This window comes from Ovis aries, chromosome 12 (genome assembly GCF_016772045.2).
Source record: "Ovis aries strain OAR_USU_Benz2616 breed Rambouillet chromosome 12, ARS-UI_Ramb_v3.0, whole genome shotgun sequence".
NCBI classification, from domain to species: Eukaryota; Metazoa; Chordata; class Mammalia; order Artiodactyla; family Bovidae; genus Ovis; species Ovis aries.
In genome coordinates this window covers 71046105-71073260 of record NC_056065.1, presented here as the reverse complement: position 1 = coordinate 71073260, position 27156 = coordinate 71046105, and the positions used below count along the sequence as shown (strand labels likewise).

Below are 27156 nucleotides of genomic sequence, written 5' to 3'. Positions count from 1 at the left end.
TTTCTGTTCAGGGCTGTGATAACGGCGGGTTGTACCTTAGTAAACGGCAGTGACCATGAAAGCCCAAATGGACTTTGGGAGACTGGGCGTTAATTCACACACTCAGGCAGCCCTCAGAGCTGGGTCTGGATTGACCTCAGGCACAACTGCGGTCTCTCCTCTCCTGTGGATCCCGCAGAATTTTATTTGTATCTCTTTTGTATCCTTGTTTTCTGTCTTTCTTTAAAGTGGTTTGTAAAGGTCTCATTTTCTTGCAGACTTTATTTCTTTGAGGGTAGGACCAGGTTTTACCCATCTTTAGGAGAAGGCGATGGCACCCCACTCCAAAACTCTTGCCTGGAAAATCCCATGGACAGAGGAGCCTGGTAGGCTGAAGTCCAGGGGGTCGCTAAGAGTCGGACACGACTGAGTGACATCACTTTCACTTTTCACTTTCATGCATTGGAGAAGGAAATGGCAACCCACTCCAGTGTTCTTGCCTGAGAATCCCAGGGATGGGGGGAGCCTGGTGGGCTGCTGTCTATGGGGTCGCACAGAAATGGACATGACTGAAGCGACTTAGCAGCTGCAGAAGGCAATTTGGCAGAGTGCCAGGAGTGGAGTTGCGGGATCAGCCTTCTTTTAGAATTGTCTCTATTCTAGTATCCAAAATCACTGCAGATGGTGATTGCAGCAATGAAATTAAAAGATGCTTACTCCTTGGAAGAAAAGTTATGACCAACCTAGATAGCATATTCAAAAGCAGAGACATTACTTTGCCAGCAAAGGTCCGTCTACTCAAGGCTATGGTTTTTCCAGTAGTCATGTATGGATGTGAGAGTTGGACTGTGAAGAAAGCTGAGCGCCAAAGAATTGATGCTTTTGAACTGTGGTGTTGGAGAAGACTCTTGAGAGTCCCTGGGATTGCAAGGAGATCCAACCAGTCCATCCTGAAGAAGATCAGTCCTGGGTGTTCTTTGGAAAGAATGATGCTAAAGCTGAAACTCCAGTACTTTGGCCACCTCATGCGAAGAGTTGACTCATTGGAAAAGATTCTGATGCTGGGAGGGATTGGGGGCAGGAGAAGGGGACAACAGAGGATGAGATGGCTGGATGGCATCACGGACTCGATGGACATGAGTCTGAGTGAACTCCAGGAGTTGGTGATTGACAGGGAGGCCTGGCGTGCTGCTATTCATGGGGTCACAAAGAGTTGGACACGACTCAGTGACTGAACTGAACTTAACTGAGGTATTGAAAACCCAATTCAAGCTTACATCAAAAAAACAAACAAGCAAATAAAAACAAAACAAAAAACCAAAACAAAATGTTGGTACATAGTGGTATTATTAGTTTACATTATGTCTTAATCCAAAGACTATGTGACTTTCAAGTCTCTCTTTCATAAACAGAAGGATGGGTGGAGAGCTGGACATGTAGAGATGGAGATACATATCAATTTCTCTCTTTATTTCATACACACACTCAATTCTGCTTCTTTCTGTAATTGTTCTCATGTTTTCCTACAAACATGCTTTCTCCCCACAAGTGGTGGTAATGCTCGTCAATAGTTTATTTCATTTCTGCTTAGCAATCCACAGGGGAAAAGGACTTCTGTTTCCCTGATCAGCATAGACAAGTCCCAGGAAAGTCTCTGATTGGCCAGATCTGAGTTGCAAGCTTACCCCAGGAAGGGGATAAGGGTTTTGTGAAGGACAGTCCCACCAGAACATTCTGGTAGAGTGGAAAGAGGAAATTCCCTTGAGCAAAGGGTATTTTGTAAATACTGAAATAGCAACCCACTCCAGTACTCTTGCCTGGAAAATCCCATGGACGGAGGAGCCTGGTAGGCTGCAGTCCATGGGGTCGCGAAGAGTCAGACACGACTGAGCGACTTCACTTTCTCTTTTCACTTTCATGCATTGGAGAAGGAAATGGCAACCCACTCCAGTGTTCTTGCCTGGAGAATCCCAGGGACAGTGGAGCCTGGTGGGCTGCTGTATATGGGGTCACACAGAGTTGGACACAACTGAAGTGGCTTAGCAGTAGCAGTCACCAAAAATAAGGATTTGGGTGGTGGGGATGGGATGGAGCTGAATCTGGGCAGACAAAATAGCAACTGTCTATTTCTATCAATAGGATGCTGTATATAAGGGGTGCCTTGTACTAACATTAAACTAAACCATCCACTTCTTCCTTCTTCTGGCAGCTCTCAGTCCCTCTGTTCTTGGAACCTCCTACTTCCTTCCTTAAATATCCTTGTCCCAGCCACACCCAAAGTCACTTCTGAGGCTGCGGGGGAACTGAAGCTGAAAGGGGTTGAAAGGACCCAGGAGAGAAACAGGAACAGGAGAGAAAAGATGCTTGCCATCTAAAGTAGAAGGAAGGTTCACAGGAAGATCAGAAAGCTGTAGTAGAAAAGAAAGCTAGCCCGCAAGGCCATGATCAGGCCTGTTCTCTCAGCACTTAGGAGCTGGAACACAGCACGTCCCATTAGAACTGGTGGCAGGGTTCAGGAAGGTGCCATTCAACTGCCAGGTAGGGCGTCTTCTCTCTTTCCTCTTCTCCCTCCCCTTCTTTTTCTCTTCTCTGCTGCTTCCACAGTTTTTAGAGAACTCCAGCAGTTCCTGCCTTTGCCGGAGGCTCAGCGGGAGGAATGCTACCATCCAGAGCTGAGGCATTATAGCAGGAAGCAGAGAGTGGTTTAAACTTGGGCCCAAGTGAGGCCTACAGGTTGGGGCATAGCTGGTTTCCATCCAGTAACCTGCTCCATGGGACTTTTCTTGCAGTCCGAAGCAAAAGAAGATACCCATGGAGGAGGAGGTGGTTGCCAGACCAGGCTCCTGGGCCCATAGCAAGTGTGGCCCTGGCAATGGGTTCAGTGCCTGTGGGGATTGGGACTGGGGGGGTGCGGAGTGTGGGGGACGACTACACCTGCACGGGTGTTTGTGCTGAGTCCTTGCTTGTTGTTGTTTTTATATAATTTTAGGCTTCCCTGGTGGCTCAGACGGTAAAGCATCTGCCTGCGATGCGGGAGACCTGGGTTCAACCCCTGGGTTGGGAGGATCCCCTGGAGAAGGAAATGGCAACCCACTCCAGTACTCTTGCCTGGAAAATTCCAAGGACCGAGGAGCCTGGAAGGCTACAGTCCATGGGGTCCCAAAGAATCGGACACGACTGAGCGACTTCCCTCTCTTTATTTTCTTTCTTTATATAATTTTATTTATTTACTGTTTTTGGCCGTGCTGGGTGTCCTTGCTGTGCACAGGCTTTCTTAGCTGCAGTGAATGGGGGCTACTTGCTAGTCGCGGTGCACGGGCTTCTCGTTGCGGTGGCTCCTCTTGCTGCGGAGCATGGACTCTAGGGCGAGACCTTCCATGTGTAGGTATGGCTCGCGGGCTCAGTAGTGGTGACTCCTGGCCCTAGTATTATGGGAAGCACACTGACTGAAACCATCCACCCTGACCAGGCACCATAGTAACCATTTGACAGGAAGTTTACGACAGGAAGTCCTGGTAAGGAACACCAAACTAATAAGCCACCACCCACTGCAAGAGTTTGGGAAAGGTCCAAAGGAGACACCACATGTCCGATCACCTCCCAGAATCCTTCTCGCTGGCATCCATCTTGGCTGAACAAGGCATGCACCACCAGGATGGACCCTGAGTCAGAATTATTGGCTAAAGACAACCTGGAAACTAATCCCAAACACCATGAAACTGTGAGCCACCTGGCGGAACTGTTCTCCTGGGTTCCCTTAACCTACTGCTCTCTGCCCGGGAGCCCTTTCCAATAAAATCTCTTGCTTTGTCAGCACATGTGTCTCCTCGGACAATTCACTTCCAAGTGTTAGACAAGAGCCCAGTTTGGGGCCCTGGAAGGGGTTCCCCTTCCTGCAACACTAGAGCACAGGCTCAGTAGTTGTGATACACGGGCTTAGTTGCTCCGAGCCATGTGGGATCTTCCTGTGTCTCCTGAACTGGCGGGTGGATTCCTTACCACTGAGCCACTGAGGAAGCCCCCCTTGTTTGTCTTTTCGTTTTGCCATCGAAAGCATATTCCAGGAAGATTGGAGGAATGGGGACTTCCCTGGTGATCCAGTAGTTAAGACTTGGCACTTCCAATGCAACAGTGTAGCCTTCATCCCTGGTGAGGGAACTAGGATCCCACACACTATGCGGTGCTGCCAAGAAAATTTAAAAAAAAAGACGGGAGGTACAGAGAGAAGGGAATAATATGTGGTTTCCGAAGTTCTTAGCCTTGGCTTGGGGCAAAGTGGCACAAGAGGTTAGGCACAGGAGAAGTTCAATGATTAAAGTTTAAAAACCATCTTGAAGGGCACTTGTGATGTGCGGGAAAGAGAATGGGATGTGGAATCAGAAAATCTGAACTTAAAGCCTGATTCAGTTCCTCATTCTTTGTGTGATCTTGGGCAGGTTATGCTGCTCCTCTGGGCCTCAGTTTCCTCATCAGAAAAAAATCAAGACAAGAATACTTCACAGGGTGAAAAAGGGTGTTGTCAAGATGAAAAAAAAAAACCAAGTACTGTCAATACGCCATTCCACTTTTCTGGGTGTACTACCTTCTCCAGGAAGAAATAGAGTGTAATTGTTGAGAGTGCAGTCTCTGAAATTTGACAGAACTGGGTTCAAACCCCCATTTTCAATTACAAATAGATATTTATGTATGAAATGATGAGATGTCTGGGATTTGCTTCAAAATAGTGCTGGAAGGGGAGAGTCAGTGAGGGTGTTATGAAGCAAGATTGGCCATGAGTTGATAATGGCTGAAACTGGGTGATGGCTACATGGGGAGACCTGGGTATCCATGGACGCGTAGATACATCTGCCTACCTTGTATAAACAGGAAGTCCTCACTTTGCATGGTTCTGACATGCATGGATGGCAGTTACCATGGTTTAGTTAAGGAACACCAATCTCCCCACAACACAACTCAACTTTCAGTTGCCACAGGATATTAACTGGAAGTCGTTACACAAAGCACACACTTTGGTGCACAAATCACTGCATAAACACAGATGTGCCTGTCATCAGTGACTTACCTCATCAGTTCTTTCACACCCTGTCTCTGCTGTTGGTCACTGCCCATCTGTTAACATTTACACACAGACAGAAAGCATGTGCTGAGCTGCCCCCGTATCTCCTAGCAATAAACCTACGTGACATTTTGCAAAGACGGATAATCAAAAGAGGGAATCAGCCAATAGAAATGAAAATGCACTAAAGAAATGAAGAGTGATAACACTGAACACAGGTGAACTTGTAGATAAATAGCCAACCGTGGGGAGGTCAGCCTTGCCACCATTCAAGACCGTGGATGCAGTCAGAGGATTCTGTGAAGGCAAAGTAGGAAAAACAGTGGTTGTGACGAAAAGATGATAATATTTCAGGGGAACTGACTCTGGGAAAAATGTTCACATTGAAGGTACTCTTGGAAGAGTTTCGCAACATGGAAAGCTCAAAGGACCAAGTACCAGAAGCTGATCTGCCCTTAGAAAGAGCATGACAGTTCACCAAGGCAGAGAGAAGGTGCTCAGCCGCTGTGCGACGTGAGGGCAAGCACCGTTCAAACTATTCTACATCTGTTTCTTACAAACAAATAAGCACTTTCATTTTTGTTTTGAATTACAATGTACTAAATAAATATTAGCTCTACTCTTTTTTTCATCTCCCTATAGATTTACAACTGACAGTAAGAGAAATTTTAAAGTTTTGACAAAAATATTTAAAGGTCATCAAATAATTGCAATTTTTCATTGTTTATTAAAATTGCATTGTGTGGTTTCAGCTTACAGTTTTACAGTCCTGTGCTACTGTGAAAGTTTCCCATTTTGTTATTTTCCATACTGAATAGTTTTTTTCTAATCCCCCCATTCAGCCACTTTCTTATGAAAATTATTTAATCTTCCCGTGTCTCAGGTTCCTCATCTGTCACATGAGAATAATGATAGTATTCATTTTGCTAGATCGTTATGAGGATTTAACAAGTTAATGCCTGTCAAGCACTCAACAGAGTGAATGACATAAATAAAAGATTCCGTGATGAGTGACTGTTATTATATTTATAGAACTGGACCAAAGAGAGATAGAAGGCCCTGAGAGGTCACAGAGTCTCAAAGTATCGTTGCCTTCTGCTACACAGAAGGATTTCAGCACAACTTTTTCTCAAGGAGCCTCCAATTACTTTTTTAATAATTGATTTTATTTTATTATCGGAGTATAGTTGCTTTACAATGCTGTCTTAGAGTCTGCTGTACAACAAAGTGAATCAGCTGTACGTATACATATATCCCTTCCCTCTCGAGTGGAGCCTCCAGTTCTAAATAATGACGCAGTGATATATCTCAGTGTCTGTCCCCCCTTTTTTTTTCACTATTACCACCCCACTCCCGCTCCACAGGAGCCTTTTTAGAAGTCTTCCCCCTAATCTACTCCCACTATGAAATATTAACAGCATGCGTTAGTTGCTCAGTCGTGTCCGACTCTTTACGACCCAGTGGACAGTAGCCTGCCAGGCTCCTCTCTCCAAGGAATTCTCCAGGCAAGAATACTGGAGTGGGGAGCCATTTCCTTCTCCAGGGGATCTCCCAGACTCAGGGATGGAACCCAGGTCTCCTGCACTGCAGTCTGAGCCACCAGGGAAGTCCATTAATAGTGTAGATGATACACTGTATATTCATGTGTTTATGCACTATATGGATACTTGCGTCTTACACAGGAAAGGAGGAAAGTCCCACCCCAATCAGTATTTTACTCTCTTGGGGGGATATCATTGCCATTGAGAATGCATGCTGTATTACTGATGAAGATGTAGCAGACATGCTGATTGGCTATTCAAGGTCCTTCTTGCCATCTTCCTCTTCCTACCACTAACCCGTGTCCCATCCTCCACCCTCTGCCTTCTCCTTTCTAAGGGAACCCTAATGTTTCATTTATTTATTTATGTTAATCCACTGTCACAGATGGGGTCGTGTACTTTATTCAGCCAGTTAGGTAACCCTGTTCTCTTTGCTAGTGATTTCACTAGTGATTGGTTAGGAATGGGTGTGCAAAACAGTTCTGGGCAAGACGTGAGGACCAATCTGACAGGTGACTTTGGGGAAAGGTTTCTTCATGACTCAAAATGGACACACCAGAAGAGAGGGTCTGACCTTTCCCCTTGGGTGTTGGCAGGTCTAGATGTATTAGCACCTCTAGATCTTAAACTCTGAAAGGTAGCCTTTCATCTTTCAGATGAGTTAGCTTAAGAACCCAACTGACATGCTTTAGATACACAATGAATGGAGATAACCGAGGTTCTTGATGAGATGGAGTTGCTGGACTAATTAATCCTGGAGCTGCCCTGCCTTGAACCTTGTTATATGAGATAATGCTCATACTTTTTCTCATTGCTTTGGCTTGCTGAGCTGCTTGTAGTCAGAAGGTAACGTTGGGGGTGGGGGGAAATCTATGACAACAAAATACTTTAGAAAAAATATACTACTAAAAAGTCAAGGTATCCATATAAATTGAGGATCACTGCATCTGGAGATGAGGACTGGAAACATGTTTCTGAATAACCTCATTTCTATTCATAGCTCCAGCACCCAGACCCCTGAATTATCTGGGTTTGAATCCTATTCATCTATTGATCACATGGATGGCCTTGGCAAGTTACTCTTTTGAATGTCAATTGCCTTCTTAGTAAAAGCGAGATGAGACCATCTGTACTGGAGTGTGAGAATCAAAAGAAATAATATCAACAAAGTATTTGGAACCAGTCTGACAAATATATAATATTTAATATATAAATAATATATAATAAAATAAAATGTTTATGTAATACATATGTGGGCTTCTCTGGTGGCTCAGACAGTAAAGAATCTGCCTGCAATGCAGGAGACCCGAGTTCGATCCCTGGGTTGGGAAGATCCCCTGGAGAAGGGAATGGCAACCCACTCTAAGGTTCTTGCCTGGAGAATACCACGGACAGAGGAGCCTGCCAAGCTACGGAGTCACAGAGAGTTGGACACAACTGAGAGACTTACACACACACACACACATATATGTGATAAAACGTACCTCTTACTATCATTTCTCTTATACTAATGGCTTCCAACACAATCTCTCCATCCCTGTCTGGTCCCAAATTTTCTCCAGATATTTTTACTTGATTGTTTCAATGTATTATGAATCTAACTAACTTCCTGCCTCCTTCCTCTAAACCACACTTGCCTTCCTATGTCCTGGATCCAACACCCTTCACCTACATGAATTTCTACTTTGGCATCCTTAGAAAATGCATCTCTGCAAAGCCAGCTCCCTGATCCCTCAGGCGTTATCAGGATAAATGGTCTCTTCTAGTCTCCCATTGCAGTTTGTGTCTCTCATATCATTTTTCATTATGAGTAGATAATACTCCTGTCTTCCCAAAATGTAAGCTCCTTGCAGACAGAGACTGTAATAGAAAGATGGCACCGCATCCTTTCTGCCATTCCCTAACTGTGTCCTTATTTTTAATCAAGCATTTACTCTCTGGTCCATAAGCTTAGGGGAAAGATGACCCCCCAACCCTCTAGCTAAAGAGAAGGACTTTTATTGCCTATTTGTAATCCTATCCTGCTTAGGCCTGGGTTTTAGAACCAGTCAATGCCTGATATTTCTTTCCATATGGGGATTGGTTTTGAAAGGAGCATGTGACCTGATCTCACCACTGGAAAATAAGGTGAACTTTGCTAGGTAATTCTGGGGAAAAAGGGTCTATGCTTTTAAAAGCAAACCTTCATAAAAGCTGTCCTCTCTTTCATAAGTCCTGGTATCTAGAAGAGTCATTTGTCATAATGTGGGAAGACAATCTTGAAGAGGAGGCCCTTGCATAGAGCAGAGGTGACCTGGGAGCCCCTGGGTAATTAAACCCCAAAGCCTGCCCTACCTCTCAACTTCTATTTGCATAACCCCCCAAAAAAATTCTTATTAAATTGAGGTGACTTGTAACAGGAAGAGTCCTAACTGATACAGGGAGTATCTGTCACATGGCAGGCATCCGATAAATGCTTGTGTGTTGGATAAACCCATGATATGCTGGCTCTCTGGATTTTGCCCACGGAGCAATTTTCTCCACACAAGTCCCCGTCAGCTCCCCTCCTTGTCTGAACTTTTGGTAGGAGTAAGTTATTTTCTAAAACTGAAACAAAGCATCCTAGGGTGACAGGAGTGTTCATGTCCATCCAGTGAAGTTCTCTCTTGGAGATTTCCTGAAGGAACACAGGCGAATCTGCACTCACTGACTCTCATTTTTCTAGACTTTGGACTTCTACCTTTAGATGGCAATTGTAGTTATCATTTCAACATACTTATATGAAGGTTTAAGCTTATTACTTCCTGGCCATAACCCTGCTGCTACTGCTGCTGCGAAGTCGCTTCAGTTGTATCCAACTCTATGCGACCCCGTAGACAGCAGCCCACCAGGCTCCCCCATCCCTGGGATTCTTCAGGGAAGAACACTGGAATGGGTTGCCATTTCCTTCTCCAATGCACAAAAGTAAAAAAGGAAAGTGAAGTCGCTCAGTAGTGTCTGACTCAGTGACCCCATGGACTCTGGAGTCACATAATATAATCAATAAGCTCTCTACAAACCACAGTTTTTAGGATGGATTATTATTATGTATTCAATCACCAAATAATTGAGATATAAATTTCCATAGAATGATAAAATTTCTGTTTTCTGTTGTTTATTTTCTCATTTCTAGATGTAGATTATTAAGAGTTTTATTGTCAATGAGTAGTATTTCGTGATTTGAATATTTATCCGGTGTCTAATTTCCTCCTGTCTCCATCACTTACTGTTTTAAATGGTACTCCCTATCTTAGGGACTCCAGATGGGCCAGAGACCGTCACTGATCCTCAAGCAGACATCCATGGGTTCCCAGGACCTAAGAGATGATCTTACATGAGAAGATCATCCAACCGCCCAGCTTTGTGCTGTGCTTGGCCAGCTAGGTAAATCATCTCTCAGAGATCCTGCATGTGAACCATAAATAGAGAGGGATACACAATGAGGAATGGAAAAAACTTAGGCTCAACCACATTAAAATTAAGTACCTCTGTCCACCAAAGACCAGATAAACAGTGAAAAGATAAGCCATAAAATGAGGGAAAATATTTGCAACATTATGTAAGTGATTGTTACAAAGAAGAATTCTTAAAAATTAACATGAAAGAGATAGACAACCCAACAGCTCTATGGAAAAGTTTTGGTGCCCCTTTAATGGACGCCAAAGGGAAAATCCAAATGGCCAATAAACAGTATGCCAAAATATTCAACCTCATGTGAATGAGGCTGAAGGCCCAAGTGTGACTGAAGCCCCAATAAGACACCATTGTACATCCAACAGATCAGCAAAATTAAAATATCTGAAAGTAACTGAGACCTCCCTGGTGGTCCAGTGATTAAGAATCTGCCTTGCAATGCAGGGGACATGGCTTTGATCCGTGGTGGGGAACTAAGATCCCACATGTCTTGGAACAACTAAGTCTATGAGCCACACCTACTGAACCCACACGCCACAGAGAGCCCAAGGGCCGCAGGGCAGGTCCCACCTGCATGACGCAAGAGAGACTCTGCTTGCTGCAACTAAGACCCAACACAGCCAAACAAATAAATAAGTGAAATTTTAAAAATATCTTAAAATAACAAATATAGACAAGTGTATGAAACAAAGGGAACACAAACACAGTGCAGGAGGGAGTATAATTGTACAACTACTTTGAGAGAGTTGAGAGAGTTTGGCACTATTGAGTACTTTATGACTCATCAATTGCACGCCTAAGAATGTACCCCAGAGATATCTGTCCACATGCGCACCAAGAAACATGTAAAAGAATGTTCCGAACATAATAGCAAAAAATGAGAGACAATCTAAACAGCTACCAATGACAGAATGGATAAATAAATTATGGCATATTCTGACAACGAAACACTACTGGGCAATGAAAATGGATGAGCAGTGGCCGAGCTGGCAGGAAGTGGCAAAAGAGTGTGGAAGAGATGAGGCCAATTTCCTTCAAGGCGGATGGCCTTGTCTTCTGGGAGCTTCTTCTTTATCTATTCTCCTCTCTCATAACATCTGAACTCTGGATTAAGTTTTGGGTTAAGCCCTCTTTGGAGCTAAGCAGATTTCATAGTCAGCTTCCTGCTGGTGCAGACATTGGGGTCCAAGGGTTGCTTTATGCCATCAACACTTGACACTAGGAGGCTTCTTCTTCTTCTTCTTCTTTTTTTTTTTTGACAATGCTTGTAAAACTGAGAAGGTTTTGGTCAGTTCCATGAGCCAGTCACCATTCCCAAGTTCTTCTCTGAACATAGTTCTTCAAGTTGCTTTATTTCTTTGCTTCCTTGGTCAATAAGTGCTTTTCTCTCTCATTTTAATGATAGCTCCTCAAGTCCAGGGCTTCCAGGTAGCTCGGTGACAAAGAATCCGCCTGCCAATGCAAGAGACACAGGAGACTCGAGTTCAATCCTTGGATTGGGACGATCCCCTGGAGGAGGAAATGGCAACCCACTTGCCTGGAAAATCCCACAGACAGAGGAGCCTGTCAGGCTACAGCCCATGAAGTCTCGGAGTCAGACAAGAATGAGCACACACACACGCACCTTGAGTCCATCTGAAACACAGGCTGCATTACAAACCCTTCAACCCTCAGTCTCATCTCTGGCACAGTTCTGGCGCTTGGTTTGGCTGAGTAGTTTTAATGAACTTTTGAAAAATGCTTTAAACAACTACAATTTTCTCTTCTTGTTTTGAGTAAAGAAGCAACTGACTTTTCTAACTCTGTAAAAATCCACAATTCTGGTCATACTCAGTAATCCGGCCACTTCTTGCCTGCACTTGTAATATCTTACAGGAAGGAGCAACTAGTACATGTTGACAATGGAATTTCACACAGTTACTTCCTCTGGAATTAGGGCTTGGTAGGCGAGTGTTCTGTCCTTCAAAGTATCGCAGATGACAATCTTGTCAAATGTTTTTGCTTCCGCATATGAGGACACTGGCTTTCCAGTAAAGAATGTCAGTTTTCTTATCTCTTAACCACTGAGACAACGACATATATTTTGAGTTTTTGTAATGGCAATACCATGCTTTTGGAATCGATTTCTGTATTACTTAGAGTAAGGCTATAGATGAGTAACAAAGAGACCCCCTCAATAATCCCATATGTTTCAGAAGACCGCAGCTTAGTTCTTTTTCAGTTAACGGTCCAGGTTGGTTCTGCCTCACGTGATCACTCAGGGATCCAACTTCATTCCATTTTGTTGCTCCTCCATTCCCTAGGCCTTGATATGATCTGCTTAATCAAGGTTGAGTCATTGTCTTGTCAGGGTCTTGGTGGGTGAGAAGGGGGAAGAGACTGGGGAGGAGACAGACCCAGGTCTTAAGGTGCAGGCCTGGCAAGGCACACAGCACTTCCGCTCACATTCCTTTGAGACATTTAACAGTTGGCCGTATCTAACTCCAAGGAAGGCTGGGCAATGTGACAAGGATAAAGGGAAGAACAGAGCTGGCTGGACCATTAAGGTTATTTTACCCCCCAATTTTCTGTCTCAAGCCTTCCACTTAGTTTGCAATTCTGGAAATAGATTGAGACTCAGGATATTGGCGACAAAACCAGAGCTTCATAGAAGTCCAAAAATACCAGAAGAAGTCTTCCGTTCATGTTTAATACCTATGAAAAAGCCATGTAATTTCACAAGCAGCTGGCTAACGCAGCGGAGCACTGAAATCTTAAACAATGTTTAGCAGGCCAGATAAAGTAAAAAGAAATTAATTGTGTGGGTCTCATTATTACTAATTTCACATCTATAAAATTTCATAGATATGTTCTTCAATAAAAAAAGAATATGAAGATGGTGTTGGTGAAGACAAAGAGAAGGAAAAAGGAAGGAAGGAAAAAGGAAGAAAGAAAGACTAACTCAGGGGAATGAATAAAGAAGATGTGATACATATATGCAGTGGAATATCACTCAGCCATAAAAGGAACAAAACTGTGCCCTTTGCAGAGATGCGGATGGACCTAGAGATGCAGACAGAGTGAAGTAAGTCAGAAAGAGAAAAACACATATCATATCATATTGCTTATATGTGGAATCTAGAAAAATGACACAGATGAACTTATTTGCAAAGCAGTAGAGACAGAGACATAGAGAACAAACATATGAATATGAAGGATGGCAGGAGTGTAGGATGAACTGGGAGATTGGGATTGACATATACAAACTACTATGCATAAAACAGTTAATTAATGAGGACTTAAAAATTGAAAATTAAAAAAAAAAAAAGAATGTGACTTCCAGCTCAGAAAAAAAAAAAAGAGAGAGACAAACCCAGCACCACACTTGCCATAAAGAAAGCACTTAAATCTCAGCTCTTGTCCCTTGTGAGTTTCTTTTCAGAATATTCATCTCCTGGGGATGTCCTGGCTCACTTTATAAAAAGATGATGTGATCCAGGACAGTGGAGGGAGCTGATGCAGCCCAGAGACCCTAGAGCTCAGAGATCAATACCATGAGGCTGTGGCGGCCGAGAGAACACAAGAAGGGCCCCTCACCAAGACCTCTCCTGGCTGGCAAGCCCCTTCTCACCCCTGTCCTCTCTAGCCTCATTGACTGTCTGCTCCAGTCCCATCTTGTTAGGCCACTCTCTCTGCCTTATAGTGGGAAGAAAACGCAGCCTACAGTAAAGCCTACATGGGTTACAGCAGTGAGGGGCAAAGGCAGGGCATGCATGGCCCGGGGGGAGCTCACCCACCTCGCTCTGTGCACCCGCTGCCCGACTGACGGGGACAGTCTGACCTCCTAGCGGCCACTTAGGTTCCTGTTTGCTCCGTTTAGGTGAGCTCAAAAGTGCAGGAAGGTGATGTGATAGATTTGCCCCCAAGTTTCAGTAGGATTATTAAACAGATGCCTCTATTTCTAAATATCAGAGTAAAATGCTGTCTGGGTTGCTTAAGCCAAAGTTCACTCATGTTGACTCTAAAGCCCTGTGTTGGACTATGTTCCCATGAGGAGGTAGCCGGCCACGCGGAAAGGAGGGAGCAGAACTAGACGGCATCGGCGAATGAGAAATCTCCGTTAGAGAATACGCACTCAGATTATTATTTTGTGCTCTGTAAAATAGATACAACACACACACCGTGAATCAGCTATTCAACTATTCAGTCAACACACCGACAATTTGCAAACCCTTGTGATAGTTATGAGGAGGAAAGAGGGAAGAAAACCTTCGCTTTGCAGTCCTTCAGGTGGACAAAGAGGAGAAAAACCAGGGAGGACAAAAATGGTCCTAAAAGAAACACCATTAGCGAAGTAAAACATAGCATAGTCGGTGTGTCAGAATGGAGAAAGAGTGAAAGAAATGCCGATGATTTGATGATTCATTTATTCAGTCATTCACTCCATGGACATTTAGGAAATACTATCTCTGTGCCATCCATTGTGATAGGAACTAGAGACACAAAAAATCAGGTAGGACACGGACCCCGCCCACACAGGTAGAAGTGGGAGCCAAGTCACTAAGTAAATGAAAGCCCAGGTATGTCATCAGAGTTTTTGTAGACACGGGTACAAGGGTCAGGGTGATCCAATCACGTGGGGAGTCTGTGGGCAGAGGTCAAGAGGAGGCTTCCGAGAAGGGGTGTCTGGGGTGGCCAGGGTGACAGCTGTGACGGGTGAGGGGCAGCAGCACGTGGAAGGCAGGCTCAGGGGCCGGGGAGGCAGGGCAGCCATGCCTGTGCCCATTGATCTGTGTCCATTGACACCTGGGAAGCAACAACGTTACGGGAAAGGCACACGTTCTAGGGACAACGTGATGATGGCAACTGCTGAACCTTATGAACAAGTTGGACTGCTGCTGGGAGACCCCTGCCCTGGTTATCAGCCTGCTGACACCTAAGTGGCACCAGAGCCACCTTGACGAAGCAAAGAGCCAGCTGTCCCACTAAACCTCCTTTGAGGAAATGTTACCCTAAAATTGCCACTCTGGAGCGAACAGAAAGCAGCTGGAGGACCCCAGGGATGCACTCTGGAGGTATACAAAGCGAAGTTGAAGGGCCTCCCTGGGGGTCCAGTGGCTAAGACTCTGTGCTCCCAATGCAGGGGGCCCAGATTTGATCCCTGGTCAGGGAACTAGATCTCATGTGCCCCAACCAGGAGTTCTCACGCTGCAGCTGAAGACCCCACGTGCCAAACTGAGACCTGGTGCGGTCAAGTAAACCAGTGAACAAACCAGCAAACACAAAGTTAAAAGCCTGGCTCTTTTATTTTGCCACTTTCGGGATCTTAGATCCCTGACCAGGGATTGAACCCTTGCCGCTTGCAGTGGAAGCACAGAGTCCTAACCACTGGCCTGCGGAGTAATTCCCAGAAGCCTGGCTCCCTATTTAACAGATGGACAAAACACCTGCATTAGTAAGAACTCAGTTGTCAGTAATAGACACTCAAGCTGCTGCTGCTGCTGCTAAGTCACTTCAGTCATGTCCAACTCTGTGCGACCCCATAGACGGCAGCTCACCAGGCTCCCCCGTCCCTGGGATTCTCCAGGCAAGAACACTGGAGTGGGTTGCCATTTCCTTCTCCAATGCATGCAAGTGAAATGTGAAAGTGAAGTCGCTCAGTGTGTCCGACTCTTAGCGACCCCATGGACTGTAGCCTACCAGGCTCCTCCACCCATGGGATTTTCCAGGCAAGAGTACTGGAGTGGGGTACCATTGCCTTCTCCGAGACACTAAAGCTAGGATAAGTGGAAAAGGTCTAGTACCATAATGATATAGGGCTGTCTCTTAACACCAGAGGGTGGCAAGGCATCCAGGCCCCAGGAAGACCACACCTGGCGGGTGGCTGCCCACCAAGGACCACGCTCTCTGCTGCTCTTTGGGCAACTGCATTCTCTGTCTGTCTGTCTGCCTGTCTGTCTCTCCCCCTCTCTTAACACAGCAGAACATGGTCGCCCACAGTGGCCTGCATTTCATCTCACAGCTCCCACTTCATGGAAAGCCTGGACTCTCTGGACACAGTTCCAGATGCCTGGGGGAGGGTTCTGATTCAGCCGAGTCCAGGAGTGCAGTCAAGCTACACGGATGGCTGCTAGGAGCCAGCGCTGGGGCAAGGGACAAAGGTTCCTGAGAGCTGGGCAGGCTCCCCAGAGGAGGTCAGCCTTAGTTCTTCAGGGCCCCTGTACCCTGAAGATAATAGTCACGGCCTCACCTGGTCATCAGACAAGTATGATGAGTTAATACGTGTAAAGAAATGGCCATACAGTATGTCCTTAGTAAAAGGAGGTGATTATAATTATCATAATTGTCAATAAAGATAGCATGTGATCTATTTTTAGGAAAACCAATCCAGGAGGCTGGCATGCAGCTTCTTTCCTCCACCAAAGGCGTTCACATTAACACAAAGATGGGGGGCAAGGGCCCTCTTCCTTGGCCTCAGCCCCCATCCCTCTCATTTCTCGTATCATAGTCACAGCCTAAAGCTCCCATCCCCACTTTCCCCGAAAGCTTTCTAGGCTATTACAAATCAATCATTTACTCTTTGGGCCCTTGCCACTCCCACTGGTAATGGCTGTATTTAGGAGTGTTAAGTTCATACGGTGATTATATATCTTTCTTCTTTATTAAACTTTAAAGCCTTGGGTTGAGAGACCAACGTCCTGAATACCGAGGACATTGCCATGCATTTAGCATTCACTTGATAATATTTGTTGATTCATGATGTTTTCACGTCAAAGGCAATATCCATTTATGGACCCATAAAAGGAATCTCAAGAGCTCATTTATTTCAGGCCACTGCCTTCAGGTAGGGTAAGGCTTAAATGTCTGTGTGTTTTGTTCCCACTCTCCTGTAGGCCTATAACCACACAGCTTGGGGTTTGGGAAGGACCTGGTGGGTCTAGTTCAGGCATCTTCACAAAGCAGGATGTGGGCCTCTGGCCTCCACATGGAGAGCTTACCTTAGCCATCCTCGAGGCTCACTCCAGCTCTAGCTTTTATAGTCTAGGGAGTTATTCGTATGAAAAATCTCAAATCTACCTCTGTGTCAATTCCATTCAATGTTCCTAACTCTGTCTATGGGTCGCCAAAGAGTCAGACCTGACTTAGCAACTAGACAACAACAAACAAAAAGAGCACGGATGGCTTTGTGATGGGCCTGGGACCTGGCACCCTTTACTGCAGGGCTGCAATGCTCATACCTGGACAAACGTCTCCTTGAGCAAGAACATAAAAAGAAACAATAAGGGATTAAAAATAACTGCTGTGCGTGTAGGCAGTCGGGGAAAATTCTGGACCAAAGTGAAGACTAAAAAGCCTAACAGCCACTTCTGAAGCGCCAGGAGCAACAACAGGGGGTTGGGAGCAAAAGCAGGGTACTGCACCTGCCCCCTGCACACAGCACCACAGAGGGGTGGGCAAACCACCTAAGCCACTCCTCCAGTCTGACCCCTGAAGACATCCTTACCCTCACCCCATATAAGGAACCAGTTCACCCAGCCTTGGGGAGCAAGCAAGCAAGGGGATGTGTTGTTTGTTCTTGATCGCTCTGCTGCAGCAGGGACCCAGATAAAGTCTTTCCTGAATTTCTTGTTCAGCCTCTGATCAATTTCTGTTGATTAAGGAGATCAAGAACCCTGGTCAATAACACCCCTCCCCTATGGCAGCCTTCCTCGCACACAGAGTATTGGCCTGGTTTACTCTCTCGTGTCCCCTCTGAGCCTCTTTCCTTCCACCCAGTGTCCTTACATCCTTCACCAGAGATTTACAGACACTTTGTCAGCCCTTTGGCACGTTGATACACTGTGTTTCTCTTTGCTTCCCTTTCTGGGAGTTCAAAACCCAGTGCATAATCCTCAGGGTGGTCTGATGGCTGGGGGATTGGGACTGGAACTTTGCTCCAGATTTAGCTGTTCTGATTTTTTTTAAAGGCTGTGTAAATCTGAGTTAGGTTTCTTTTCTGGGGGTAGAATCATCACAATGTTGGCTCATATTAATATTGAAATCGTCATATTGTTTCAAAAAATGGAAACTACTTAAAAAAATAATATACACTCATCATGGAAAATTCAGGGAAACAAGCAAAACAGGAAGGGAATAACAACAATATTGTAACCCTTCCCTTTTAAAGATAACTATTGTGTACATTTGGGGATATATTCTAGACATCACTTTCTATGCATAAACACACGCACACAAAGTTTTACAAATACACACAGTTTTACAAAAGTGGGATTGAATGTCTGATAAATTAGAGATGGTTGCTAAGTCTTTGCTATTCTTCTCATTGAAAGGTGGGGTCTATTTCCTCTCCCCTGCTTCTGGGCTGGGCCTGCAGCTGGTTCCAAAGGATAGAATATAGGGAAGAAACACAAGGTAATTTCCAAAGCTGGGCCTAAAGAGATCTCAGTTTCTGCCTTCATCTCTTGGAAGACTCTTCTTGGGGGCCAACCATTATGCTGTGAAGCCTGACAGCCCCTTGGGGAACTGGAACTGGTGTCTGAGAATGCACGGTTGGTTTTCAAACCTAGCTGTCATCAGAATCATATGGAGGGCTATTAGAATGGAGATTCCTGGGCCCCATTTTCAAAGATTCTATTATGCTAGCTGGTATCAATGATCAACTATTGAGAATGAGGTCATTTTGGTCCTTCCAGTTATCCCAGAGTCCCAGTCAGTACCAAGGGATAGAAAATAATCCACAGGATCATAAAAAGTAATAAATTGTCATTTTAAATCATTAAGTTTGGGGGTAGTTTGTTACAACAGCAATAGATAGCTGAAACAATTACGCATAATGACACCAAATGGTAATACAGTGTTTCCTCTGTGCTGGGGACAGTCATAAATTCTTTATACATATTAGTTCGCAGATCCTTACAATAAATAATCCTATGAAGTAAATACTATGATTATGTATTATTGTCCCTGTTTTACAGATGAGGAAACGGAGACAGGGAAATCAGACACTTGCTCAGGGCGGCACACTGAGTAATTGATGGTGCTAGGATTTGAATACATAGAGTCCATCAGGTTCCAGAGTCTGTGCTCTAAACCACCATATCCACACATCCTTCTTCAAGACTAAGTCACTCATTCCATCAACCATTGGGCCAACTGACAGTTCACAGGTGGCCCAGGACCACATCTCCCCCAAAAGCATAGCCTGTATCCAGCAAGGAGCTAATGAGGAAGTGTGAAGACCCAGCCCCCCTGTCCTCAAGGTGAGCCAGTTCTGAAGAACCATCCCCTAGGGTTGACCTGAGACATTTATTACGTCTGCATCACAGTTCAGTTCATCCCTCTGCCATTTCTACTCCCTCCAGTCACCCGCTGGGAGAAGGAAATGGCAGCCCAGTCCAGTATTCTTGTCTAGAGAATCCAGTAGACAGAGGAGCCTGGCGGGCTCCTGTCCATAGGGTCGCACAGAGTCAGACACGACTGAGGCGACTTAGCATGCATGCATGCATTGGAGAAGGAAATGGCAACCCACACCAGTATTCTGGCCTGGAGAATCCCAGGGACAGAAGAGCCTGGTGGGTTGCTGTCTGTGTGGTCGCACAGAGTCGGACACGACTGAAGCGACTTAGCAGCAGCAGCAGCCAGTAACCCATAGGTGTGGATGCCAAGGGCACTCAGCAAACTTCCTGCCTACAACCTCCATCTTGGTCAGTTTTCGAAGGGACTGATTGCCACAATGACCTCCCGTTCCCAATTCAGAAGGAAGTGACAGTGCAGACTCTCAAGACCTTTTCAACCATCCTGGGCTCTCTGTTAAGCTCAAGAAAAGCCTTCTCCTTGTCATCCTCCTCCCATTCCTTCTCCATTCACCGAACAAACCTTCACTGTACTCCTACGACATGCCAGGCCCTGAGTTCAGAGACTTGCCCGTGTCTCCAGCAATGGACACAGAGCAAGCACTTAGGAGCTGAATGACTCCTCTGTCTTTTTGCCATTTGTCAACATTGTGCTCTTTCCCAGGCTATAGGACTAGCCCTCTTCCTGCTCTGAACATGACCCAGTGGGCCTTTTTATTGCCCTGATTGTGGTTGGCAGGGCCCTTTTTTGTAGGGGCTTTAGGCTTTCTGAATCATTCTCATGAGTTTATGTCTGTCTTTGAATTCCCCCTCTTAGATTTTGAGTTTATTCTCCCACCTCTAGTAGCCAGGCTGGGCAAAGAGCAACATACGTGTTTCATTCATTCAGGACACTAATGCCTATTTTACGCTTACTAGGCTTGCAGTGCGGAGAAAGCAATGGCAACCCACTCCAGTACTCTTACCTGGAAAATCCCATGGACAGAGGAGCCTGGAAGGCTGCAGTCCATCGGGTTGCTAAGAGTCGGACACAACTGAGCGACTTCACTTTCACTTTCATGCATTGGAGAAGGAAATGGCAACCTACTCCAGTGTTCTTGCCTGGAGAATCCCAGGGATGGGGGAGCCTGGTGGGCTGCTATTTATGGGGTTGCACAGAGTCGGACACAACTGAAGCGACTTAGCAGCAGCAGCAGCAGCAGCAGCAGCAGCAGCAGCAGCAGCAGGCTTGCAGTGGAAAATCTAGGGAAAATGAACTTAAGCCTTTCCAGAAGGGCTGAGGCAGAAGGGATTAGAGTTCAAATTTTCATCCTCAGGCAACATTGGATTGAACCAGCCACATTTGCTGTTGCCACCCCTGTCTTGTCAACTCCAGCCCCTGAGGCACTCTTCAGCGGCATCCGCACTCCCTTCATGGATTTCCAGCCTCCCACCTTCTGTTCTGCACACTTCCCACTCCCTTCACTGTCTATCATTCTCATTTTTCACTTGAGTCACAGTCACAGTTTACTTGAGTCATACGCATCTTTTCCAGGGATCACCATATATTACGCTTTTTCTCATATTGTATTGCAACATAAAAAGTTTGCCCAATGGACTTTAAGAAAACAAAGGGCTCTTTTCAGCTCTTTGCAATCACATCATGGCTCAAGGGCTCTCCGGATATAACAATTGAGCACAGGAGCAGAAAGGAGTCAAGCCCAACATTCTCAGTGTATAAATGAGGAAACCAAGAAACATCGAAATCAAGCAGCTTTCCAAAGGTCACACAGCAGTAACTGTCAGAACAGGGAAAATGGCACCTTCATTCAGCAAGGAAAGAATCCATGAATATTATATTTTAGGAAGGGCTCTGCCTGTCAGACGTGCTAATTTCTGTATATTACCTAGGAATACTATTGGGGTTGGCCAAAAAGCTCATTTGGGTATGGAAAAACCCAAATTTGGGTATGGAAAAACCCAAGTGAGCTTTTTGGCCAACCCAGTTGCTCAATTACTGACAGAAGTAGACATATCCTTATTAGTTAGGCCTCTCTCACTTCTCCTTAGGGGTCAAGACCAAGCCCTCGGTGCCCCATTTGACTAGATCAGGACCAGATGAATCCAGGTCCCAGTGCACCTGGTTCCAGAATTTACAAGTTGTCTGGCCTTAAAAACACCATTTAACAGCTGTATCCTTGGACTGCCAGCTTCCCAAGTGGCGCTTGAGGTAAAGAACACACCTCCCAATGCAGAAGACACAGGAGACGCCAGCTCGATCCCTGGGTTGGGAATGTCACACGAGTGTATGTTCCTCGGTTCTTTGTCCCGTCACAACAAAGATTTGGAGTGACAGACATTAAAGTTCCCTCGGCGTGTCACAGCTCTCAGGTCTTGGATAGACCATGTTATAGCTCTCAGGTCTCAAATGGACCGAGTTATAGCTCTTAGACAAATCAGTGTTACAGCTCTATTTTATTTAGAAGATAGCAGGAAAATCCATCTTCGAGGCGTGAGGGCACGTCGATCCAAAGACACGCGGAGAAGAGCACCCCAGAGCGCAGGAGAGAGAGAGAGAGCTGGCTCTGGCTCCTCTATTTATATGTTTATCTCTCCCTGGGCCTGTCGTATGTAAATTGGGCCAAGCAGGAGTGTTGTTTGTTTTACCTGAGGTCCTCAATCCGGTCCTCAGACCTTCTTTTGTTTCATTTTCGAGGGCTTTTCCCTTCCTTCTCTGTAGCCACCGCCATTTTGGACTCCTTTTCCCTGTTCTGCCTACCTAACAGGAAGATCCCCCAGTGAAGTGGCAACCCACTCCAATATTCTTGTCTGGATAATCCCATGGACAGAGGAGCCTGGTGGATGACGGTCCATGGGGTCACAAAGAGTTGGACACAACTGAAGCAACTTAGCACCTATACACACATCCTAGGATGCCCACCTTGCCTGGCTCCCACAGTTGTGGGGCATCAGGCAAGATAAAGGGACAGGGAGCCCTTTGCCCCAGGAGGAGCTGTTCTCTTTCCTGCTCACTGGAATCCTCCACAGAGCTCAAAATTGAGGTGGGGTTTCTGCAAGGGGAAGAGGTAAAGGGTGGCGGGGAGCAGGGGCGAATGAGGGTGGGACCTGGTTTCTGGAAAGCTTTTATTTTTTTAAAGCTGCTCAGGTGATTCTGATATACAGTCAAGTGGGGAAGCCACTGACAAAGTATAAAAGACAAGTAGAAGAGGGAAAATCAATTACACTGTTAGCTAATAAGATGTCTTAGATTATCTGCACATTTAAAATTCTGTTTAGAGTTGATTAGGCTTCCCTGGTGAATCAGATGGTGAAGAATCTTCCTGTAATGCAGGATACCTGGGTTTTATCTTTGGGTCAGGAAGATCCCCTGGAGAAGGAATGGCAACCCACTCCAGTATTCTTGTCTGGGAAACCCCGTGGATAGAGGAGCCTGGTAGGCCACAGTCCATGGGGTTGCAAAGATTCAGACACGATTTAGCCATTAAATAACAACAACAAACATTCTTGAGGTGATTTTGTAAAGTCATTAAAAAAGGGAAGTGTTAATCATGCCTGGTAAGGAGGAGAAAAGATACAGCGAATGTGAAATGAATGGGCTTCCCAGTGTCACAGCAGTAAAGAATCCATCTGCCAGTGAAAGAGATGCAAGAGACGGGTTTGATTTCTGTGTTGGGAACTTTCCCTGGAAGAGGAAATGGCAACCCAGGCCCGTATTCTTGCCTGGAAAATTCCATGGACAGAGGAGCCCATGGCTACAGTCCCTGGGTTGCAAAGACTCAGACACGACTGAGTGACTAACAGGGCTGATAACTAAATGCCTGCCTTTTTCAGGGCATTCAAAACCCTAATCTCAGGTCCCTTTCCTCCTAGAAAAGATGTGTATTACTTCAGTGACATTCCTTTTACCTTGCAGTCTACACACACACACCATGACTCATCTCCTCCAGCCTTCATTCTGAAGTCAGATTCTAAGTCATGTCTTTTACCCTTTGACCTCTGAGTAATCAGTCTGGACCCAGTCTGTTCTTTCAGGTCCAGGAAAGCAATCTGACCAGGTTCTGGAAAATGGTTTCACAGTAGCCCCAATCTCCACAGTGTGCTCCATAAACCAGGCCCCTGATGTCCTGCTTGGGAGAGGACGAGAGTTCTAGTTCTCCTTTTTAAGTAATTCTGTGGCCTTGAGCAAACTGCTCAATCTCTAGGTCTCTGAATTGATTGTTATCATCTGCTCATAACCTTTTACAAACTAATATTTCCCTCCTTGTACAGTGGAGAGTAAGCAGAAATTTGCCTCAGTGGCCTTCACGTTAAAGGAAATGGGTAGGAATGAGAAATATAAATGTGAAGAGCATTTCATTCAATCCCTGAGACGCCAGGGTTATTCCTGTCTGTCCAGCACCTGCTTCCTCTCTCGTGGGGGCAGAGCCACCTTCCTTTGGGGAATTGCTTCTTTCCCCCTCCATACACTGATCAGAGCACCCTGGGCCATGCCTCCGGGGCCCCAGGGGTGGACATGCGACCCCAGCTTAACTATAACAATAGCCTACTCATCCAGCCACAGCAGTTGGTATGGGGATTCATCTAATGACCAATCTAAAACAAACCAACCAACGAACAGAAAAGCCAGGGATTTTTCCAAATAAAGCTGGTGGGGAAACCCTCTCCTTTCTTGTCGAGTTGCTGTATAAGTGCAACACCAGAGCTACCATATAAGAAGGCTGAGAGGATGAGGCCGCCGTGCAGAGAGGTGAGGCTGAGACAGACATGGAAACAAGGAAAGAGAGTCCTGGGGTCATGTTCCCTCTGACTGTCCTGGCTATTTTCCTTCAGATTCTTTGAGCTATCCCAAGCTTTCCACCCCTCTCCAAAGCCTCAAGATTTCTTTTTTCACTTAAGACAGCTTGTTTTAGAATTTCTGTCACTTGCAACCCAGAGTCTTGATGAACAGAAGTATTCTGTCAGCTTCCTTCTCTACATTACCTGGTTTGTTATTTTTTTTTTTAAAGATTTGATATGGGCCATTTTTAAAGTCGTTCTTGAATTTGTTACAATACCGCCTCTGTTTTATGTTCTGTTTTTTTTGGCTGAGAGGCATATGGAATCTTAGTTCCCTGACCAGGGGTTGAACCCCCAACTCCCTGCATTGGAAGGCGAGGTCTTAACCACTGGACAGCCAGGCAAATCCCAACATACGCTTTTTTGAAACTTCAAAAATGTGAGGCTCTGTGTATCTGTGAGCTGAGTGTGTTCCTGTCTTTCCTAGATCAGAGTTGGAAGCTTCAGTGGTCACCTTGGATACACCAGGGACTGTATTTCCTAGCATCCCCTTGCCTGTTTGATTCTAGAGAGAGCTGGCCAAAAGTGAGATTGTGTGAACTGCAGGAGTCAGCTGTGAAGCAGTAGCCACCACACTCCCAAGGCCACTGGTGGCTGGAGCTCATGAGGGGGACACACAGGTGCAGCCAGGCTCGAGTGTGTCCCTGCCCTTCCCCACTCCTCTGTGACCCCCACCACACACCATGAGATGCTTTGTCGCCAACTCACAGAGGCAGTAACTGCAAAGCGCCAACATCCTCCCAAAGATTCCGCACCAGCCCCTTGGTGGCCCCAGGCCAGCAGCCAGACTCACCTTGTTCTTTCTTGTGAGCTCTGCTTTGCTCACATGCACCACAGCTGGTGAATGACTGTTCGGTGATTCTCCGCTCAGATCTTTCCTTATCCAATTCCTCCCACAATTGTGTCTGATCTGACTCTTATGGTAAATTCCTTATTCCATAATACTCATAGTGGTTCTGCTTCCATAGCTTAACCCTGACTAAGACAAATGTTGCCGGGTGAACCCTAAGAAGCTTCCTGCCTCCTTTGTTTCAAACCCACACTTAGCCCTTCTATCTCCCCTGTGCTGCTTCCTGCTGGCCACTCATCTTTCCCCGCCTCCATGTGTCCGTGGGAAAATCCGATCCTAGTCCTGCTCATCTTACTATTGTGTTCCCTGCTGTCTCAAGCTACTCTGGCCTCCGGCCTCCGCCTGCCTCACTGTTACATGTTTTCCTACTCTCCAGTCCAATCACAAGACTGTCTGGCAGGCAGCCTAGAGATTCGACACAGACTGGCACCCAGTGAAGGCGAATGTTGGGACGTCCTGCCCAGAGACTCTCACTCCTGATTTCCATTTAGGAAATGTCACTGCTGCTGCTAAGTCGCTTCAGTCGTGTCCGACTCTGTGCAACCCCATAGACGGCAGTCCACCAGGCTCCCCAGTCCCTGGGATTCTCCAGGCAAGAACAATGGAGAGGGTTGCCATTTCCTTCTCCAATGCATGAAAGTGAAAAGTGAAAGTGAAGTCGCTCAGTCGTGTCCGACTCTTAGCAACCCCATGGACTGCAGCCCACCAGGCTCCTCCGTCCATGGGATTTTCCAGGCAAGAGTACTGGAGTGGGGTGCCATTGCCTTCTCCGGAAATGTCACTAGAGAAGGAAATAAATACTCTACAAGATGACTTATTGGGCACTGTGTGTCACCTATAGTAGAGGCCAAAGAAACCTTTTAAAAATGAATTAACAGCAAAACTATATGATGCGAGAATTGTCAAGGAATATTTTAAAAATCAACATGCTGTTGACCCATTGGGCACTCCATGTATAGACTTGAAATTTCCACTGGTATAGGCTTAAGATCTCTGCCAGCTCATGATAATGGTTCACAAGCTAGAGCTATTCATCTCAGTCTGGCCATTGCTCAACGTATGACCTTGGCTGAGTCACCTGGTCTCTCTCTCTAGAACCAGTCTAGGCTGGTCTGTACGAATTAGTGAAGTAAACAGAGAAAGATTTAAAAATCATGGTATCTCAGGCTTGGAAGCACTCTTACTCTTTTTCATTCAGATGATTTTGAGGCTTTCTTTTCTGAGAAAATGAAACAATCATTGCTTCCTAACTTCATTCTCTTTACCTGGACAGTTTCTCTACTCATACTTTCTCTTCCCTTTTCATTTTAGAAAAATAAAGACAATTTTTGGGGGGGTTAAACTTCCCACTTACAATCTTGATTTCCTCTTCTGTTGTGGGCTTAAGACTCTTGCCTCCTTAATTATCCTCTTATCTTGCATCTTCCTCATTTCTGTTCTACCCACTCAATCCACTGAGAGATCAAAGTTAAAAACACAAAAAGCAACAAAAATCCATTTCATTAGTCTTCAAGCTCTCCTTCCATCCCTCGTCAAATGCTTGGAAACAGTAACGAACGCTGCTGCCTTCAGCGTGTGTTCAGTTGCTTCAGTCCTGACTTGACTCTCTGCCTTCATTACCTCATCCTTAAATTCTTACAATTCTAATTTTGCCCTGGACTGTTTGTTGTGAGTCAGGTACTTCTAGGACTCCAACCTCTCATCCAGTGTTCTAGGCAAGGCAGGTGAGCCATGCTTCCTTCTTAAACTGATGTTACCAGTTTCCCAGAAGGACTAACTTGCAGTTGCCTGCCTGCTCTACGCTTTGCTATGGTGCCATATGGCAACTTGCAGCCTGCCTCTGACCTCTGTATCAGTCTATGTCTTCAGGATTTTAGGAACATGAGAATTCTTCAAGGTCCCTTTTCTTGTCCTAAGTGGTTCTTAAAATAGCCCTATTTCTCCTAATACTGTTGCTTTGTAAGAACAGAAAGAGAGCCTTGGAAATTAGGCTACAGGTTTACACAGGACGCTCATCGCTGCTGCACAATATTCAGTATGGTGGTTGCACACTTCATATTCTCGATGCTCTTTTTTGCTCATAATGATAGTATACTTTTCTGGTTCTCCTGTTCCTCTACAACAACTGCT

General features: G+C 45.6%; 1 protein-coding gene across 1 annotated transcript in view; it reads right to left on the bottom strand.

Moving 5' to 3' along the window:
- Positions 1-25352, bottom strand: part of LPGAT1 (lysophosphatidylglycerol acyltransferase 1) — a 152573-nt gene extending 127221 nt beyond the window's left edge. The window contains exon 1 of the mRNA XM_060396725.1: positions 13785-25352. The gene's annotated coding sequence lies outside the window, so the exon portion shown is untranslated. The remainder of the gene's footprint in view (positions 1-13784) is intronic.
- Positions 25353-27156: the final 1804 nt, after the last annotated feature.